We start from the raw sequence: 21,628 nt of genomic DNA on the forward strand, positions 1-21,628 counted from the left end.
GCATCTGTGATGCTCTGTTCTTGCTGTTTATTGTTTAGAAGATGCTTTGCGATTCGTGTGAAAGGAAAGCGGACTGTAATCCATTAAATCACATCAGTCCCTGGCAACTCCAGGTAAGGATAGGAGAAAACTCAGCTTGAGATTCTAGAGAGCTTCTTCCAGTAATGTAGGCCATGCTGAACTTGATTGACCAATTGTCTGACTCAATATAAAACAGCAGCCAATGTTCCTGGAAAATGATGAAGTAGATTCGTGCTGTGTTGCTTCGGGGGGAGGACCTGAACCAACAGGTTTAAATTACAAGAAAGGGAGTTTCGAATGAGCATGAGGGAGAACTTCCTGACGATATCTGTAATGTATGCACAATTATTTAAATAAGGACCTTTTCAGAGAACCAGCTATGGCCCGGGCAAGCAGCTCCTGTAGAGCTCGCTCAGAGGTGTGGCCTGGCTGGAGGAGTTTGGTTTCTACTGTACACAGGCTCCAAGCAGGAAACTCTCAATCTCAGGGTCATGGGTTCGAGACACACGAAGGGCATAAAGATTCCTGCATTGCAGGGGGTTGGACTAGATGACCCTGATGGTCCCTGTTGAACTCTACAGTTCTGCAATTGAGAATGAAGCTTGATTTTCCATCAGCTCATAAGCATGTTCATATATAAACAGCAGAAGACAAGATGGTATGTGTGGCATTTGCCCTCCTAGGTGTGTGACATGGCGTAGTGGTTAAGAGCGGTGGACTCATAATCTGGTGAACCAGGTTCGATTCCCCGCTCCTCCACATGCAGCTGCTGGGTGACCTTGGGCTAGTCACACTTCTTGGAAGTCTCTCAGCCCCACTCACCTCACAGAGTGTTTGTTGTGGGGGAGGAAGGGAAAGGAGAATGTGAGCCGCTTTGAGACTCCTTCGGGTAGTGATAAAGCGGGATATCAAATCCAAACTGGGTTCATAAGGAAAGGGTTAACTAATTGTAAAAGGACTAACCAATGGGAACCCAAGGGGCAGAGTTAACTGTACAGTGGTACCTCGGGATGCAAATGGGATCCGTTCTGAAGCCCCGTTGGCATCCTGAATGGAACGTAAGACACGACGGCACATCTGCACGTGCGCAGGTCATGTTTTGCAGCTTCTGCACATGTGTGTGACGTCATTTTGAGCATCTGAGCATGCGCAAGCGGCGAAACCCGGAAGTAATGCGCTCTGTTACTTCCGGGTTGCCGCAGAGCACAACCCGAAAGCGCTCAACCTAAAGCACATTCAACTCGAGGTATGACTGTATAAGGTTTAAGCACAGAGGAGTTTGGGGGGGAGTTAGAGTTAGGGTGGGACACGGGTGGCACTGTGGGTTAAACCACAGAGCCTAGGACTTACCGATCAAAAGTTTGGCGGTTCGAATCCCCACGACGGGCTGAGCTCCCATTGCTCGGTCCCTGCTCCTGCCAACCTAGCAGTTTGGAAGCACGTCAAAGTGCAAGTAGATAAATAGGTACCGCTCCGGTGGGAAGGTAAACGGCATTTCCATGCACTGCTCTGGTTCGCCAGAAGCGGCTTAGTCATGTTGGCCACATGACCCAGAAGCTGTACACCGGCTCCCTCGGCCAATAAAGCGAGATGAGCGCCGCAACCGCAGAGTCGCCCACGACTGGACCTAATGGTCAGGGGTCCCTTTACCTTTACCTAGAGTTAGGGTGGTTGAGAAGACAGTCTGGAGTTAGAAGAGACAGAGAAGATAAGTCTGTGGATTGGGGTAGTCTGATGTAAGAGAGTGAGAGAATTTGTTAAGAGGAGTCAGTCAAACAGTTGAGATAATCAGTCAGAAGATATTAGGAAGGTATAGACTCGTAAAGAAACTAAAGTTAAGATACTGACAGGAATATTATCTGAGAAACCACAAAAATGTTAATGTTTGTAAAATAAACTTGGTGGGGTTTTTTGGTTCACTTTTAACAACTGCTTGGACTCAGTGTTTTACCAGAGAGTAACAGGTTAAAGGCAGTGGGGAAGCGAGCACAGTGGTGGCACAGGGGTCAATAGACCGTTAAATGTCCGGGGACCCTGTGTGATTGCCACAGTATGAAACATCTGGCTATGGGAAAAACCACCTTGGAAACTCATTCATTTGAAGTTTTTAAGCAGAGCCCTGCTTAAAACCCTACCACCAATTTTCTGCATCTGTGAGGGGTTGGACTAGTTGACCCTGAAATACTTTCAAAATTTATGTTCCTATAATAGACCTATCCATTCCACATTTCAAGTAACCTATGCTAGTGGGCAGTTTAAAAAAAAAGTCTGAAATACGAACATTAAATAAATATCAGTAAGTCTCATTAACTTGTTGGCACAGGAAAGAATGTGCACATCAGGCCAATTTAAAAACCATTAAGATTCTTAATCTTAAGATTCTCCTTCCATGCTGAAAGCAAAACAACATTACGAGTGAAATCCTTGTGTATTTGTGGCTGCTAAACTTTTTGCACACACACACCCCACATGAATAAAGCAGGCATCTAAATGCTTGAGGATTAGATACATTTCATCCCGAGTAACTATGTCGAAATTCCTGCTGTTTCCTTTGGCTCTTGCCTTTTCCGCTTCTGTTCCCGAACTATTATGCGGCGCTGTTCTGCACAGTTGGACAGCTGCTACAGTCTGGTGACATTGGTGAGGGCATGTGTGCCTTTGCAAAGCAGGGGAGCCTCGGAGCATGTCCTGTATGAGCTACAGAACAAACTGCCAGTTTGTCCTCCCTTCCAAATGGCACGCAGAGCTATTTTTTTTTAAGCTTGAGACAAAATACCCAAAATATAATGGCACCTTCCCACTACCCTCGCACCAGGTCTTAGTGCTCTGGATTTTAGTAGTGCAATAAACATAAGGGCACCCAATGGCCCATCTGAGTCCAGCATCCTGTGCTCACAGTGGCCAGCCTGTGGGAAACCCCCAAGCAGGATTCGAACACAGCACCCCTCTCCCCTCCTGCAGTTTCCGGCAACTGGTATTCAGAACCATTGCTGTCTCCAGCTGTAGCAGCAGAGCAGAGCCATCACGGCTAACAGTCATCAATAGTCCTGTCCTTTGTGCATTTCGTAGAATCACAGAATTGCAGAGTTGGAAGGGACCCCGAGGGTCATCTAGTCCAACCCCCTGCAATGCAGGAATATCAGCTAAAGCATCCAGGACAGATGGCCATCCAACCGCTGCTTTAAAAACTCTCCAAGGAAGGAGAGACCACAACGTCCCAAGCGTTGACAGTTCCACTGTCGAACAGATCTTACTGCCGAGAAAGTTCTTCCTGATGTTGAGTCAGAATCTCCTTCATTAAACTGTTTTGGAAATGGTAGTAAGAGGAATGGGGTCTCCTAACAATGCTCAGCACCCAACAAACTGCAGTTGGCTCTGTGGTCTAAACCACAGAGCCTAGGGCTTGCCGATCGGAAGGTCGGCGGTTCGAATCCCCGCGATGGGGTGAGCTCCCGTTGCTCGGTCCCTGCTCCTGTCAACCTAGCAGTTCGAAAGCACGTCAAAGTGCAAGTAGATAAATAGGTACTGCTCTGGTGGGAAGGTAAACGGCATTTCCGTGCGCTGCTCTGGTTCGCCAGAAGTGGCTTAGTCATGCTGGCCACATGACCTAGAAGCTGTGTGTAGACAAACGCCGGCTCCCTCGGCCTATAGAGCGAGATGAGCGCCGCAACCCCAGAGTCGTCCGCGACTGGACCTAACGGTCAGGGGTACCTTTACCTTTATGCCTGTTTGAAGTGCTTTTTGGTTCAGGATATGGCCTTAGTAGGGAACAGTTAGTCAAATATGTCAACTTCTAGGGGTCTCCTCTAACTACCACCCCTGAGTTGCACCCAGCTAAGTTCTATACAGTGGTATCTTGGTACTCGAACTTAACCCGTTCTGGGAGTCCGTTAGAAAATCAAGGCGCGGCTTCCGATTGGCTGCAGGAGCTTCCTGCACTCAATCGGAAGCCGCGTCGGACATTCGTCTTCCGAAAAACGTTCACAAACCGCAACACTTACTTCTGGGTTTGCAGCGTTCGGGAGCCGATTTGTCCGACAACTAAGCCGTTCGGGAACCAAGGTTCCACTGTACAGAGAGAGTAGACCCATTGAAATGCAAGTTAGTCATGTTCATTAATTTCTGTGGGTTGGACTCTGAGTAGAACTAACATTGGCCACAACCCAAGATCTTCTTTTAAGTGATCTTTCTGGTTTCTTTATGGAATTACTGCAACCGGAACTCCCTTACCCAACACAGAGGGCCAGGAGGATAATAAAATAAATCAACAGGTGACATGCAGAAATTAACCTTTGAGAAAATGACATGTAGGAGCACGTGAAGAAGAGGAGGAATGGTGGTGGAGGGGAGCTACTCTGTGAAATGGAAACAAAGCAAAAAGGAGCCATGGAGGGGGGGATGGACACACTTAGCTAATAAGTATCCTAGCATTCCTTTCCTGCTACAAATCAAAGCTGCATTGCAGGACTGCTTGGCTGGTGGAAAATATTAACCGGCAGAAAATCGCCACGCTTTTAACTAAAATGTTGCCAGGCACAGATTAAGGAACAATGGGGAGGAAGGAGGCTTTCTAACCCCACCAGATGCTAGTAAATTCTGAAAGAAACAAAGAAAGGGGAGGGGGGAAAAACCTAACCACCATTCTGGAGTAATGTCATACCTCAGAGACACACGCAAGCACATGGTGGAACGTTAAGAGAGATCCGGTTTCAACAAAGTATGTCCAATTGAGTTTTGCATTCCGCCCAGAGCAGGGAAGGGTTAACAGGAGAGGTTGCATGTTCACTTAGCAGTGGAGATTATGGAATGTTTATCCAGCATTCAGATTTCCTGTTTAAGTGTTTGGATTTCCTGAAATCTCTTCTATCAGCCCAAGGGGTGTCCAGTGAGTGGCCTTGCTACCCCAGCCCCTTTCGGTAGACTTTCCTTCCTGCTGCCTTACCAATTGTATTTGTGTCTCCTTACCGGCCAGGACTTTTATGGATGCAAGTCAAAAACTTTTAGGCTCCCAGAAAACATCTGTGGATCCCTGGACTTTGGATTTTCTTTCAGTTTGAACCAAGAAATCAAATAGTAACCCCCAATTCCTGGGAGTTATCACTGCAGCAGCGTGGACCATTTTTTCCCTGTTCAACTGCCCGTGGGAAAATAATTTTTAACCTTTAATATGGAATGATGGCCTACATTTTGGCGGGCACTTCTGGAATGGGAGATCACTGTGGACAAGTCTTGGTGAGTTATCAACACCGTCTTTAGGGATGCTTAGTCGAGAGACAGGAGCCGAGCTTGTGTCTCTGCTCCTTATGTATGGATGTCTTAAATTTCAAATCACAGAGAAAGTGCTTGTTTTTGCTATGTTGATTGTCTCATGTTTTAATTGTCTGCAAATGCTTGCTTTTCCTTGCTCAAAATAAATGGTGCTAACTTCTGCAATGTCAGGAAGGATCACTCTGCAGATTTCTACGCTCGGCCCAGAAATCCTTACTCGCATTAACTTTTAAGAACTGCTCTTGTGAGCAAATTTTTTATAGAGCTGGGCTTGCAAAGAAGCCACATGCTCAAACCCATTGTCTTGATACTGGCAGAAAGCTAAGTTTTCCCATTGAGTCTTACCCACCAGCAAAAAAACACAAAAAAACCCCTAAAACAAAAACACACACAACCTTCTTCAAATAACTATATCATTATGGATGGATGTGATTTGCATTCCTCACAGGCCTGTTGCAAATCAACTCCAGTTCAGTTTTAAAATTTCTCCGTAATGTGCATGCCCCTTTTATTTCTGTTGTCTTTTCAAATATTTCAGCGCTAAAAGGGGAGACTTGGATCAAATGCAAGAAGAGGCCGTGAAGGGGCCAGGGTTAGCCACAGACATCCCTGCTGAAGAATTAGACAGTAATAAAAGTGTGAATATAAAAATTAGTTCTTTGGCTAATGGCTCAAAATTGTATCTGAATGTTCGGGTGGGAGTGCTCTTTGCATGTAGTGTGTGTGTATTTTACTAGGATCATTATGAAAAAGATTGGATGGTCTCCCTCTGTGCTGAAAGGGGGTTCTTAGGTCCAATCCTGTGCATATATCATCTATTGTTACCTGCAACAAGATCAGACCCTAATTGTGCAATATTTCACACCATAGAGTTATTTTTTAAATGATATTTTCAACAGTAATCCTGGGAATACTCCTTTTTTAATTTCTATTTTTATGGAATTTCCATTGTCTCTGGATCAAAAGGGGCCATCTGGTAAAGGGTGGGTTATAAATTTAGCGAATAAATAGATGCAAAGTATCTGGTGCCAAGAATGTGCATTTGGTTTAGAGATATCTTTCTTCCACTGACTACCAAGTAATGCTCTCCAAATTAAGGCCACAATCCTAGGCAGCCTTAAGAGGGCAGATTTCACACACGTTGCTTATAGAGTAACCATATGCATTTTCTACTCAGAAGCAGAAGGTCCAGTGAAGTTCATGGGGATTATTGCAGTCATAATGAGCTTCTGGGGTCTTGCCCCCACTGTTTGTTGGCATGCTTCTGTCAAAGACAGAAATGCAGTTTTAGATGAGCCAGCATCAGATTTGGAAAGGGAAGCAGAGCCAAGATTGCATTTGAAAGTTGTGCTGTTTGTGTGCCCTGTAAACAGATGTGTTCTTCCAGAAATACATTTCACACACATACCCACCAGTGTGAAGCCTTGAGAATGATTTTGGGGGGGGATTTCCTCCCTGGACAGAAGTGTGGTGGAGAAGACCTGATCAGGGACAGTGGTTCTAATTTCCATCTCCTTCCACCATCTCAGTTTAGAGACAAAGCGATCAGTAGATGTGGTACTGAGACCAGAATGGGTCTAAGGTTTTGTGTGTGTGTTTTTACAGTGGTACCTCGGGTTAAGTACTTAATTCGTTCCGGAGGTCCATTCTTAACCTGAAACTGTTCTTAACCTGAAGCACCACTTTGGCTAATGGGGCCTCCTGCTGACACCACGCCACCAGGGCACGATTTCTGTTCTCATCCTGAAGCAAAGTTCTTAACCTGAAGCACTATTTCTGGGTTAGCAGAGTCTATAACCTGAAGCGTATATAACTGGAAGTGTATGTAACCCGAGGTGCCACTGTAATGCCTTTTTACAACTTTTATACACACGCAACATACCATATCCTTCATTTATCCCTTTTCCTAGGACTTCCCAGTCCACCTTTCCATGGCATTCTAAGCAAACCTTGGTCAGTTGCAAATCCTGACATTCTACCCGTTTTTTCTCTCAAATCTTCTTTTATTTGATATTATCTTCTGCTCATATGTTAACTCATACATGTAGGTTAAACTGAATAGTGTACCCTCTAAGATATTCTCCAAAGCACTTCCACTCTTATCTAGGACTCATCCTTATGTTTTCGTTTCACAGTCATAGATACTAGTTGTGTGTGTTCTTTTGTAAAAGGTAAAGGTACCCCCTGACCATTAGGTCCAGTTGTGATCGACTCTGGGGTTGCGGCGCTCATCTCGCTTTATTGGCCGAGGGAGCTGGCGTACAGCTTCTGGGCCATGTGGCCAGCATGACCAAACCGCTTCTGGCGAGCCAGAGCAGTGCACAGAAACGCCGTTTACCTTCCCGCCGTTGTGGTACCTATTTATCTATTTGCACTTTGAGGTGCTTTTGAACTGCTAGGTTGGTAGGAGCAGGGACTGAACAACGGGAGCTCACCCCGTCGTGGGGATTCGAACCGCGGAACTTCTGATCGGCAAGTCCTAGGCTCTGTGGTTTAACCCACAGCACCACCTGCGTCCCTGTATAGTTTTGTAGGTACCTCTTTTTCTTTCCATTTTTTCGCATATACCGTTCCAGCTGCAGCTGTCGCATATAGAAAGAGTTTGAGTGCCTTCTTTGAAATATTATCACTCATTATCCCTAGTGGCAAGGCTTCAGGTCTTTTGGGAAATGCAACAAATCAGGCCATTGGTCCATCTAACTCAGTACTGTCGACACTGGCTGGCAGCAACAGGTCTCTGGGCTTTCAGACTGGCGCTACCAGGAGATGTTGGGGATTGAACCTTCAGCAGATGCTACTAGTCATGATGGCTGGGTGCTCTCTCTGTGCGAAGGTTGAACAGAGCTTCAAAATCCCATCCTTAGCAGCAAAATTTAAAGCTTAGGAATGAGGCTGCAAAGTCTTGTTTTGAGCAAGGCTAGTTATGAAGTTAGCTGGCTTTCCCTTTCTTACCATGCTTAACAAAGATTCAGGCAGCAACTTGGGAAGTAAGTTTAAAAATATAATTTACTTACAACCTTGCATTGGTTCGCAGCAACAGCAGCAGTTAAAAACTATGCAGGCAAAATACTTATATCTATATTTATGGTATAGCCAGAATCAGGCAGCAACTTGGGAAGTAAGTTTAAAAAATATAATTTACTTACTTATAATATTAGGGACATGGGTGGCGCTGTGGGTTAAACCATAGAACATAGGACTTGCCGATCAGAAGGTCGGCGGTTTGAATCCCCGTGACGGGGTGAGCTCCTGTTGCTCAGTCCCTGCTCCTGCCAACCTAGAAGTTCGAAAGCACGTCAAAGTGCAAGTAGATAAATAGGTACCACTCCGGCGGGAAGGTAAATGGCATTTCCATGCGCTGCTCTGGTTCGCCAGAAGCGGCTTAGTCATGCTGGCCACATGACCCAGAAGCTATAAGCCGGCTCCTTCGGCCAGTAAAGCTAGATGAGCGCTGCAACCCCAGAGTTGGCCATGACTGGACCTAATGGTCAGGGGTCCCTTTACCTTTAAAGAGATATTTAAAAAATAAGTGTTGCAATTTGAATTCGGTCACAGCATTGAGCAAGCTTTGTAAATAATTAAAGATATAAGAGTAAGCATAGACATGTCTACACAGATGTTTATTATTAATACATTGATAATTCAAGGCAATAGGTTTATTAGAGTGAAAGAACGTTGAAAAGGACGGGAAGTTAAACTACGTAACAAACTTATGCTTTCTTTTACATTTCTTTGAATTTTATCTTGATAATTTGGATATATAGATGCAGTGGACGCTCGGGTTGCGAACGTGATCCTTTCGGGATGCATGTTTGCAACCCACAGTGTTCGCAACCCGGATCGGCGCATCAGCAGAGCACGATTTAGCGCTTCTGCACATGCGCAACCGCCAAAACCCAGAAGTAACCTGTTCTGGTACTTCCAGGTTTCGGTGGGTGCGTAACCCGAAAAAGCGCAACCTAAGCGGCTGTAACCCAAGGTATGACTGTAATGATTTGTCTTGGATGTATGGATGCAATTATGACAAATAAAGCATAAAAGGGGGGGGCACATGGCCAATTTGGCTTAGTGCAAAAGTGTAACCTGGCAGGCCTAAGCAGGCAGTGGATGCTGCATGCCATATATTTGATTGAACCAGCCTGTTCCCTGGCAGAAGGTTTCTAGGGTGTGTGTGGTTTTTTTCCCCTGGGAGGGAGTTTACTAAGTGCTACCATCTCCATGTGTTAGCCCTGATCTCATATCGCCCACACTAATTTTTCAGGAGGGACAAGTGGATGATTCTCCAATGTCCTCAAAAAATAGCTTTAACAAAGCAGGTCATCTGAATGTGGTTGCTTGCTGTGGGTTTGGCATATGGCATTTGGGGGCAGCACAAATGGGAAAGGAGGGGAAAAAAGAGTGTGGCTTGCAGTATAAGCTGTTTTCCTTTCCCCGAAACTTGTGACTGTGCCATTTTTATAGCAGGAAGGGAGGAGAGAGAGCAGCCAGCGCTGTAGATATGGAAAACGGAGGCTCGTTTTTGTAATGGGGCTACTGGAGCGTAAGCTGACACATGGAACTTTGTTCCTGTGTTCAGCCCTGGTAAAACTCTGCAGAATGTCCGTTCCTCATGCCTCAGCAAGAGCCAATGTACACAATATGCTCCATAGCTTCCAACATTTCTCCGGTGAAAATAGGAATGTCCTATTATTTAATAATAATAATAATAATAATAATAATAATAATAATAGGTAAAGGGACCCCTGACCATTAGGTCCTGTCGTGGCCAACTCTGGGGTTGCGGCGCTCATCTCGCTTTATTGGCCGAGGGAGCCGGTGTACAGCTTCCGGGTCATGTGGCCAGCATGACTAAGCCGCTTCTGGCGAACCAGAGCAGCACACGGAAACGCCGTTTACCTTCCCGCTGGAGCAGTACCTATTTATCTACTTGCACTTTGACGTGCTTTCGAACAGCTAGGTTGGCAGGAGCAGGGACCGAACAATGGGAGCTCGCCCTGTTACAGGGATTCGAACCGCCAACCTTTTGATTGGCAAGTCCTAGGCTCTGTGGTTTAACTCACAGCGCCACCCGCGTCCCTAATAATAATAAATAGCAGTGTTTTATTCTGTGGGTACTCAAGGATACGCAATAGTGGTATCTCTCTTTTGTTGCTGTTAAAAAGTGTGGCACCTAATGTAACAACTCCATGTTTTCTTGAAAAACGCACACAGTGAATAATAGCAACTTTATTATTTGTAGCCCACTCATCGGACTGGGTTCCCCAGCCACTCTGGGAAGCTTCCACCATACACGTATAAAAACATAATAACACATTAAACTAAAAAAAAACCCTTCCCTATACAGGGTTGCCTTCAGATGCCTTCTAAAGGTTGTATAGTTACTTATCTCCTTGGCTCTAGGGTCGCATAACTCCATACCCTGCAATAATAATAATAATAATAATTATTATTATTATAATTATTTATTATTTATACCCCGCCCATCTGGCTGGGCCTCCCCAGCCACTCTGGGCGGCTTCCATAAAAACCAAAAATACAGTAAAATAGCACACGTTAAAAACTTCCCTGAACAGGGCTGCCTTAAGATGTCTTCTGAATGTCAGGTAGTTGTTTATTGCTTTGACATCTGCTGGAAGGGCGTTCCACAGGGTGGGCGCTACTACCGAGAAGGCCCTCTGCCTGGTTCCCTGTAGCTTTGCTTCTCGCAATGAGGGAACCGCCAGAAGGCCCTCGGCGCTGGACCTCAGCGTCCGGGCAGAATGATGGGGGTGGAGACGCTCCTTCAGGTATACTGGACCGAGGCCGTTTAGGGCTTTAAAGGTCAGCACCAACACTTTGAATTGTGCTCAGAAACGTACTAGGAGCCAATGTAGGTCTTTCAAGACCGGTGTTATATGGTCTCGGCGGCCGCCCCCAGGCACCAGTCTAGCTGCCGCATTCTGGATTAGTTGTAGTTTCCGAGTCACCTTCAAAGGTAGCCCCACGTAGAGTGCAGTGCAGTGTTTCTCCGATCAAAATAAGGATGTCCTACATAAGGAAGTCCTAGGCTCTGTGGTTTAACCCACAGTGCCACCCGCATCCCCGTAATATTCCTTGGACAACCATTATTTGCTAGCAAAAGATGGCCTTCTCGAGGGATCAGAGGGTCATTCTGGAGGGATGCTGAATATCTGGGGTTCTTCAGAGTCTCTTTGATCTGGAAGTCTGGCAAGAGTAGCCTTTGTACAGGGACAATGCCGAGTGCTTCTGGTTTCGATTAGGCTGAATGCACTGTGGGAATAAGCTTTCTGGTGGTATTTTGGTATTTCCTCTCCAAGTCACACCGTACGAGAGGAAATGTGGCAGAACAGAGTTTACTCTTTTTCTCTCCCCTTGTCACATTTGTGTTCTTTACTGTATGAGTGCAATGAATCCTTGCAGGTAATTCAGCTGTGGAGGTGAGATTAAGTCAGGGCTGGGCAGATAGTTGAGATTTCAAGCTTGTGGAATCTCTTCTTGAGAGGCCTGCTTCAAATTTTTCAGACAGCCATCTTGCAAAGGAATGTGGATGTGGGTGGGGAGAAAACCATTAGTCTCCCGCATCAAATTTTAGGGCCATGGGAACATGCATGCCTTTGACAAGTCACTCTGTCTCTCTCATATGAACTCAAAATGAAAACCCCAAAGTTTAAAAAGCAAACACCAAATCTGGACTAACAAACAACATTTCAGGGGGTGGGTGTCGATCGCTTTCCCTCTTCATCGTCCCCGCCCCCGCTGCTGTTTCTCTTGATTTTGCTCAGCTCTGGAGATCTAATGCCTAGTTTTGGAGATTGCCAAGGCCTTCCTTCTCTCTTTTCCGGCATTAATTCCAGAAACAAGAAACAGGAAGCATGCATGACTCGCCACACATAGGAAAATGCAGTGCTGATGCTGTAGCCATGAATAGTTTCCCTATGGCGAGGCCAGCAGGGAAGGCTCCCCTCCAAATGTGCATATTCATTATCATTTGTGTTCTTGATGCCACCAGAGCAATCATAGCTGTTACCGGGAAAATCCGAGGGCTCCCTTGGACAAAACAAAGACACTAACCAGAGTAAATTGGAGCAAATCAGCAGCCTGTAGGCTTGGCCTTTATTGACTGTTGCAACAGGGTGCTCCCCTCACTTGCAGGTGAGAGGAAAGACACAGAAAAATGGTGTGCAAGACCTTATAAAAACTTTTGAAATTCCCATCCTCTAGGTCAAGCCCACCCCCAGAAACATCATGGGTACATTACAGAAAGGAGGGGTTGAGGGAGGGGTTGTGGTGGTAACCTGAGTGTCCTGTCACCTGGCTGGTTCCCTTCTCCTCCTCCCCATGAGTCATTTTCTGAAGACAAAAGGTAATCGCAGTTTCCTGCCCCCTGAGGGAAGATCTGATCATTGTCCTTTGTTCCAGTCCGTGCTGAATCCATTCCCATATGCAAGTTCTTTGTGATCTTGATTGTCTTCTGTCTAGGACCATCAGGGTTGGCATAGCAACTGGGCAGGGCTCCTGTGGATGTGCTGGGATGGTGAAGGGATTATGGCTGGCCTGTATCAAACCTTCCCCATTTTGTAGTCCTTCCTTCATGGAGTAAAATAAAAGTAGAACAATGCAAATCTGATGCATGGTTGATTTTCTATGAATTTATAACAGAAGAATAGCGTATGTAGTGTGTGAGTGTGAGTGTGTGTGAAGTTTGTACAAACTGAATGATGGGGGGGGTGTTTCCTGCTACAATAGCTAAACTCACTTTCAACACTATTTGTACCTGCAAATGTTTTGAGGATACCATACTTCTTCGTTTTCCATTGATGCATATCCTGTAACTTCCTGATAAAATCTGCTCACTTCTCATACCATAAATGTTCAGGGGGTTGCTTTGGTTTTTCTCCTGCTGTTGTCACTCTATAGCTGCTTTAGACAGCAATGATGTGGCAGCATTGCGGGGGCATTGCAGAAAATCTCCTAGGGAGCAACCCAGTGTCAACTGGAGTGGTAACATTCAATGCTAAGCAGAGTCCTCCTCCCAAAAAAATCAGGTTTTTTTTATTTTCCGCACCCCACCTTTCATTTGACAGCTAGTTTGTTTAAAACATTTTGAAAGTACTTGATATTTTTTAAACCTCTAAGCAGCGTACGACGTGAAAGCCCATGCTGAGGAGGGCAACCAAGATGATCAACGGTCTGGAAGCCAAGCCTGATGAGGAATGGTTGAAGGAGCTGGGTATGTTTGGCCTGGAAAAGAGGAGACTGAGAGGAGATAGGGTAGCCATCTCCAAATATCTCAAGGGCTGCCACATGGAAGATGGAGCTAGCTTGTTTTCTTAGAAAGGAGATTCCGACTAAACATCAGGAAGAACTTCTGACAGTAAGAGCTGTTCAACAGTGGAACGGACTCCCTCGGAAGGTTGTGGACTCTCCTTCCTTGGAGGTTTTTAAGCAGAGGTTGAATCTGTCATGGGTGCTATAGCTGAGATTCCTGCACTGAAGGGGGTTGGACTAGATGACCCTCAGCGCCCCTTCCAATTCTACGGTTCTATGATTCTTTTTTTTAAAAGTTTTTTATTGGTTATTTTCACATAACAAATTATTTCAACAATTGTATTTTTTCCCATTCCCCCCCACATACCCCCTCCCCCTACGACTTCCCTCAGTTCCTCTTTCTGATTTATTTGCATATATTGTTCTCTGCGGGACGCGGGTGGCGCTGTGGGTAAAAGCCTCAGCGCCTAGGGCTTGCCGATCGAAAGGTCGCGGTTCGAATCCCCGTGGCGGGGTGCGCTCCTGCTGCTCGGTCCCAGCGCCTGCCAACCTAGCAGTTCGAAAGCACTCCCGGGTGCAAGCAGATAAATAGGGACCGCTTACTGGCGGGAAGGTAAACGGCGTTTCCGTGTGCTGCGCTGGCTCGCCAGATGCAGCTTTGTCACGCTGGCCACGTGACCCGGAAGTGTCTCCGGACAGCGCTGGCCCCTGGCCTCTTGAGTGAGATGGGCGCACAACCCCAGAGTCTGTCAAGACTGGCCCGTACGGGCAGGGGTACCTTTACCTTTTATTGTTCTCTGCATGTTACAAAAGTGTAAAAATCTCTAGCAAATAGTGCATGTTTATTCAAAACCTGCCAAGGAGTCCAACTCATTTTGTTGTTTTTAAAAATGCTTTGTAAAAGGTTCCCATTCCTCTTTAAAGTCACAGTTGTCCTTATCACATAGTTTGTGCATCAGTTTGGCCAATTCCGCATAGTCCATCAATTTCGCTTGCCACTGTTCTTTTGTCGGGGTTTCTTCTTTCTTCCATCTTTGTGCTATTAAGACCCTTGCTGCCGTTGTCGCATACATAAATATGTTCTTCATTTTCCTTGGCAGGTCTTTCCCTACAATCCCTAACAGAAATGCTTCAGGCTTTTTTTACAAATGTAAATCTAAACATTTTCTTCAACTCATTATATATCATTTCCCAAAATTTTTTAATTTCTCTACAATCCCACCACATCTGATAAAAGGTCCCTTCTTTTTCCTTACATTTCCAACATATGTTTGAACCTGTTTTGTACATTCTTTCTATCTGTACTGGAGTTATATACCATCTATACATCATTTTCATGTAGTTCTCTTTCAGTAGAGAACAGCCTGTTTACGATTCTATGATTCTAAGGCAGCTTCCCAGGTTTCCAGGTTTTTAAACAGAGGTTGGATGGCCATCTTTCAGGGATGCTTTAGATGAGATTCCTGCATTGCAGGGGGTTGGACTCTTGGGGTTGTTGGGATACTGCCCGGGAGATATGGCCCATCATGGCCCCCACGTCGCCTCCGGACGATCCATCGACCTCCCATAGATACAGTATCAGCAATTAGCGACATGAGCTCCAGAAAATAGCTTGCCACATTCCAGAACTGATGCACGCTCTATCAGCAGAATTCGCACAGCGAAAGATGCACGCAGGAGAGTATTATTTAGAAGTTTATTCAGCGTTGGTCAGAACAAAGAAAAGACATGACTGCCTGCTTCGGTCTGCTCAGGCAGAGACTGAGAACGAAAGCATAGACACAACAGAAACATCCTGTGAACAGGAAATACGCAGACTCTGTGACTCACAAAGCCTGCTCCCTTTTAAAGTGGAACGGAAATATCCTAACAGGGGTCCCTTCCATCTCCAGAACTCTATGATTCTATGATCCGTGGCTCTTACCTAGATCTAGAGAGGGGTGTGTAGAAATCTCTGGCTTTTCTGTTGTCTACTGTAAAAGGTCAGACAGATATCTGTGGTTCCACCTACTTATGTCTCTGGCCTCAGTTTGTCCCAACCGCTGTAGATTTCTTATAAGGCACTGCGGCCTCCAGGAGAGCTCTTCTTACGTAAGTGACTATTTACAAGTCTGCTGTAAAGGAATGCCCTTGTTTTTCTAGGAACAGGATGCAACATAAGCTGGCTCCTCCGCCGTATTATTGGAGTGCTACCACTGGCAACTGGAAGGGGGGGGGGACACATTTCTATTGCTCTTTGCTAAAGGAGATTTATGGTAACTGCGACACATGCACATACCACCAGTAGGAATTGAATTGGGAGCTAACCGCCAGTCTTTTCCAAGATGTGGGAAAGTCACTCCAAAGAAGTTGACTTTTAAGTGTTTGCAGACTGAGCAGCTCCCTGGACAGGAAAAGCTTTTCTTTGTGTTGGCAAAACGCAGATGCAGGAAACCGAGCGCATTCCACAGCAACCTCCTGGCAAAAAGATGTTCCTCTTTTATCATTTGGACCAAATCTGCAGTCTGAGCACCCGAAAAGAGCTTGGCTGTTGTTCTCGATTGCTGTGAAATCTTCGTTCTGTCCTTGGTTTGAAGAGTGAATTGAGGAATGCTAAAGAGGCTGCTAAAGAGGCAATGACAAACCAAGACAGCATCTTAAAAAGCAGAGACATCACCTTGCCAACAAAAATCCGTATAGTTAAAGCTATGGTTTTCCCAGTAGTGATGTATGGAAGTGAGAGCTGGACCATCAAAAAGGCTGATCGCCAAAGAATGGATGCTTTTGAATTATGGTGTTGGAGGAGACTCTTGAGAGTCCCATGGACTGCAAAAAGATCACACCTATCCATTCTGAAGGAAATCAGCCCTGAGTGCTCACTGGAAGGACAGATCCTGAAGCTTTGGCCACCTCATGAGAAGAGAAGACTCCCTGCAAAAGAACCTGATGTTGGGAAAGATGGAGGGCACAAGGAGAAGGGGACGACAGAGGATGAGATGGTTGGACAGTGTTCTCAAAGCTACCAACATGAGTTTGACCAAACTGCGGGAGGCAGTGGAAGACAGGAGTGCCTGGCGTGCTCTGGTCCATGGGGTCACGAAGAGTCGGACACGACTAAACGACTAAACGACAACAACAAAAAGAGGCTTGTCGAGGGACAGGGTGAATAAACAAATAGGAGCAGAGGGCTTGAAAAGTCAAGGAGGCTGCTGTTGTTGTCACCTGCCTGTCTCAAGAAACAATAGAGTGCGCCTCCAGGGGTGAAGTCAAAACTGCTGCATTAGCAGCACTGAAGTGACCTCTCCAGGGCACAAGCTTGGTGTGATGGCCTGGGACTCGGGCTCAGACTCACAACCAGAGGAGTCTAAGTCTGCACCGGATCCTTTGCCTCAGACACCATCTGAACCAAGCCTGGGGCCTGATCCTGAAGACTCCCAGTCTGCACAGGTTCCCCTGCAACAAACACCAGCTGGGCCGAGTCAGGGGCCTGAGCCTGCCCTGGCTCCAGATGCGAGGATTACCCCGTTGCCTCCAGCTGGGCCATCACTTACAGCTGCTCCACTACCGGTTGGGTCAGGGAAGGCTGAGGCGGCCCCTGGGTCTAGTAACCCACTGACGTCTCCCGAGCTGCAGAGACTGAGAGTCTGAGAGAAGGAGAGACCTGAGTACTCGCAGGAGGAGTGCTTGCCTTTGGGCGAAACAGGGAGGTGAGTCAATGGGGGGATCAGGACCGGCCGCTACTCTGACAAACATAAAAGGCTGTCAGACCCTGCCCCAGGTTGCGGGAGCAACATTGCTGTATGCTAGATCCTGCACCTGTCCTTGCCTGGTTTCCTGCCTCGTGTCCTGCCTTGGCCCTGTCAGACTAACTCCTAGTGGAACCTCTGGATTCTGGTCCGGTCCTGGACTGCATTTCATGGGTTACCCCCGGGCCCAGAACACCTGGGCAGTGTGCATGGAAGTCCTGGGCTACCCAGATGACAAGACTCTTGGCCTTAATGGTGTGGTCCAAAGGAAAGCAGAGCAAAATGTTTGGCACCAGCTTGGCTGCAGGAGTTGCCAGAAGGAGGTGTACAAGGCACCATCCAACTGTCTGAGGGACTTCACTTTGGATTTGTGTAGGGTTTCCTCCTTAGCCTTTTCTTCTCCCAGTGATATCCCACAAGGCAGTGGAGTTTTAGGGTCAGAGTTTTCCTTCTCCTAGAATGGACTCCCTTCCCTGGTTGACAAGTCACATCTGCCCCTCACGGTACGTAGAGAAACTGCCTCTTGACCATTGGAAACACTGTTGGTCTTGTCTGTTCAATCCACCAGAGCCTGTCTTCACATGCAAGAAAAGTTCCCTGGAGTTACGAAAATAATAATAATAATAATAATAATAATAATAATAATAATAATGGTAATTTATTTGTACCCCGCCCATCTGGCTGGGTTTCCCCAGCAACTCTGGACGGATTCCAACAAAGATTAAAAATACAGTGGTACCTCAGGTTACATACGCTTCAAGTTACATACGCTTCAGGTTACAGGTTTCCACTAATCCAGAAATAGTACCTCAGGTTAAGAACTTTGCTTCAGGATGAGAACAGAAATTGTGCTCTGGCAGCGCAGTGGCAGCCACTCTGGGTGGCTTCCAACAGAATATTAAAATACAATAACCTATTAAACATTAAAAGCTTCCCTAAACAGGGCTGCTTTCAGATGTCTTCTAAAAGTCTGGTAGTTGTTCTTCTCTTTGACATCTGGTGGGAGGGCATTCCACAGGGCGGGCGCCACCACCGAGAAGGCTCTCTGCCTGGTTCCCTGTAACTTCACTTCTTACAGTAGGAACTGCCAGAAGGCCCTCGGCGCTGGACCTCAGTGTCCAGGTAGAACAATGGGGGTGGAGATGCTCCTTCAGGTATACTGGGCCGAAGGCCGTTTAGGGCTATAAAGGTCAGCACCAGCACTTTGAATTGTGCTCGGAAACGTACTGGGAGTCAGTGTAGGTCTTTCAAGACCGTTGTTATATGGTCTCGGCGGCCACTCCCAGTCACCAATCTAGCTGCCGCATTCTGGATTAGTTGTAGTTTCCGGGTCACCTTCAAAGGTAGCCCCACATAGAGCGCATTGCAGTAGTCCAAGCGAGAGATAACTAGAGCATGCACCACTCTGGCAAGACAGACTGCGGGCAGGTAGGGTCTCAGCCTGCGAACCACATGGAGCTGATAAACATAGGAAGCTCCTTATATCACAACAGGCTCTGTGTCCTTCTAGGCCAGCATTGTCTACTCTGACCGGCAGCTGCCCTCCATGGTCTCAGGCAGAAACAGAGACTGTGAGAGTGGGGCGACCTTACACTCCTTCCCACCCTAATACTTCTAACTGGAGATGCCAGGGATTGAATTTGCAAACTGCTGAATCTTCCAAGATCTATTATTTAAAGACAGTCACATTTTTGTGTGTATGCATTGCATGTATGGATGTGGCTTGGTTTTGTTTTCTCCCTCAAAACAAAAAAATTTTTCCTTCCAGTAGCACCTTAAAGACCAACTAAGTTATTTCTTGGTATGAGCTTTCGTGTGCATGCACACTTCTTCAGATACACACGAAAGCTCATACCAAGAACTAACTTAGTTGGTCTTTAAGGTGCTACTGGAAGGAAAAAAAAAATTGTTTTGACTATGGCAGACCAACACGGCTACCTATCTGTAACTTTTCTCCCTCAGTTACTCTGGAATAACTTATTTGATGCAGAAACTCTCTTGGGGCAGATGTCATTGAAGCCTTAGATTAGCAGTACCCGGAGGTCCAGCGGTCCGCCAACCCCGTGGCCAGAGGGGAAAAACAATTCCAGAGACTTCTTGGTCAGAGAAAAGAGATTTATTGAGATCTGCGCAGAGGCAGCCAGTGGAGTCCTCTCCAAAGACTGGCTACGCCCAATTTCACATTTGCAAACTTTCTTATACCTTGAAAACACCCTTCCCTCCCCCAAGCTTCCCCAAAACCTTCTCCAATCAGCTGGCAAGTTTTAGCTTACTCCCTAATATGGCATATGGCTAGCTAAGCCCCCTCCCTCCCTTGTTTGTGTGCTCCTTGTCTCTTGCGTTTCTGCAGCTCCCTGCTAGCCGGCAGAAAGAGGAAGTAGCTCCCAGCTTGCAATTGCGGTTTTTTGCTAGCTGCTTAACCACAACTGCAGAAGTTAGCTTAGGTGCAGATAGTATTGAGATTAACCCTTTCAATTCCCTCCTCTTCTTTTGGACAACCTATCTCCTAGGTTCGTCCTGGTCTCTTGGGTTTATAATCCTGGGGGAGAACAATAAGGGCCATGATATTTTTATTTTTTTTGCATCACACCTTGTAAGCATTGCACGAAGCAGGGTATACAGAGGCAAAGAAGCAGAAGGATTAACAGCGGCCCTGCTAATAATACCACAATATGCCTGAGCCAACTGCCATGAGGCAGCCAGGAATATAACCAACCCCATAGATCACCTCCTGTAGTTTTCAGCGGGTTTCCAGCTATCATTGTTTCCATGTGGTCAATGGTGGCTGAAATATTATCTGGGACATATCTATTTTATTGCTGAAGGGCCCACTGATACTCGTGCTCTATCAGCTGCCTTGCTTCTTGGGAGGTTGTGTCCCACCTCTCTAAGGAGGAGCCTATTATCTTAACCAATTTTCCCACCTGTCCTTGTGGATGCTTAATACTCTCATGATTTCTTCCCAACATACTGTATCCGAAAGGGGCTTCTCCCTCTACATATATTAACATATACCCACAGGAATATATATCCACCCTTGCAGAGGCCTGACACACGGAGTGACCATATCAAAGAGTTCTGGCCCCAATATCAAAAGTCCTGGCGGTGCCTTAAAATTTGCTGGGGAAAAAAAGTCTCTACGTTGGGGACGCTGCCCGCGGGCGTCCCTCCCATCCACTTGTCCAGTCGTCTGGCGCTCTTCTGGAGATGGTTAGCTTCAGAGGATCATCAGGATTTGGTGTAACTGTCCAGTCTAAAATAGCCTTCTTCACTTAAGTGTGGTGGACCCAAGGGGTGAGGTCAGCAACTTCAACAGCAGTGGGCCTGGGTCCACCTGTTAAAAAAGAGAGAAAATCTCGGGAGAATAACTGCACATAATTATCAAACTGCACATTTTGACTAGCATGGGGGGTTATTGCAAAACTGAGTGGACAAAGGCTGGTCCATTGTCAGATCCTATTGACCTAGGTAGCCCATAGCGGGGAATGATCTCCCTAAGCAGGCACCTGGTTACCTCGGACGCCCCCTCAGTTCTGGTAGGCCAGGCTTCAACCCATCCTGTATACGTGCAGATCGCCACGAACAGGTAGCGGTATAGTCCACAGTGGGGCAATTCAGTGAAATCCACAACAAGGTCTTCCAAGGCTACCACTGCATAGCCTGCCTTCCGCTGTCCAGCCTTAACAAAGCTGCTTCCATCCACAAACCATGAAGGCCAGTGGGGGTTTGCTTCATCTTTGAGGTCTGGTCGGCTGGAATATTCTTCATCCATTACTTCAATGCAATCGTGCATCTGCTCCTCACCTTCTCCTACTGGCAACAGGGTAGCTGGGTTGAGGGCGGTGGTGACCTGAAACTTCAAACGCGGATGCAGCAGTAACATCTGGCACTTTCTCATCTTCGCTTGGGAGAGAAAATAGGTACCCTTCATGTCAAGCAGAGCTGGGACTGCATGCGGGGTCACACAAACAGTGTCTTGGCCAAAAGTAAATTTGTCTGCTTTGTTCAGTAGGGTGGCTACTGCCACAACTGCTCTCATGCACGGCGGTAAGCCTTGTTCTGTAGGCGTCAGGCGCTCAGATAGGTATGCCACTGGCTGTTGCCAGCTTCCCAATTTTGGCACAAAACCCCTTTCGCTGTCCCTTGGTCCTCATCCACGAATAGAATAAAGGGTTTCTCAGGGTTTGGGATGCCAAGCGCTGGGGCTTGCTGCAGTGCCCTCTTCAAATTCACGAAGGCTTGCTGTTGTTCTGTGCCTCAAACAAAGGGGTCTCTCTCAGTTCCTCTGGTTGACTCATGTAGAGGCTTGGCAATGATGCTGTAATTAAATATCCATATCCTACAAA

At 46.5% G+C, this 21,628-nt stretch overlaps 1 protein-coding gene across 2 annotated transcripts in view; it reads left to right on the forward strand.

The window, feature by feature from the left end:
- Positions 1-4,759: 4,759 nt before the first annotated feature.
- The window catches only part of ASAP1 (ArfGAP with SH3 domain, ankyrin repeat and PH domain 1), a 149,430-nt gene continuing 132,561 nt past the window's right edge, over positions 4,760-21,628 (forward strand). Inside the window, exon 1 of one of the 2 annotated variants that reach the window (XM_053395300.1) lies at positions 4,760-5,253. The gene's annotated coding sequence lies outside the window, so the exon portion shown is untranslated. The remainder of the gene's footprint in view (positions 5,254-21,628) is intronic. The other variant, XM_053395298.1, reaches the window with a different exon arrangement.

The sequence above is a fragment of the Podarcis raffonei genome, chromosome 7 (assembly GCF_027172205.1).
Source record: "Podarcis raffonei isolate rPodRaf1 chromosome 7, rPodRaf1.pri, whole genome shotgun sequence".
Classification (NCBI taxonomy): domain Eukaryota; kingdom Metazoa; phylum Chordata; class Lepidosauria; order Squamata; family Lacertidae; genus Podarcis; species Podarcis raffonei.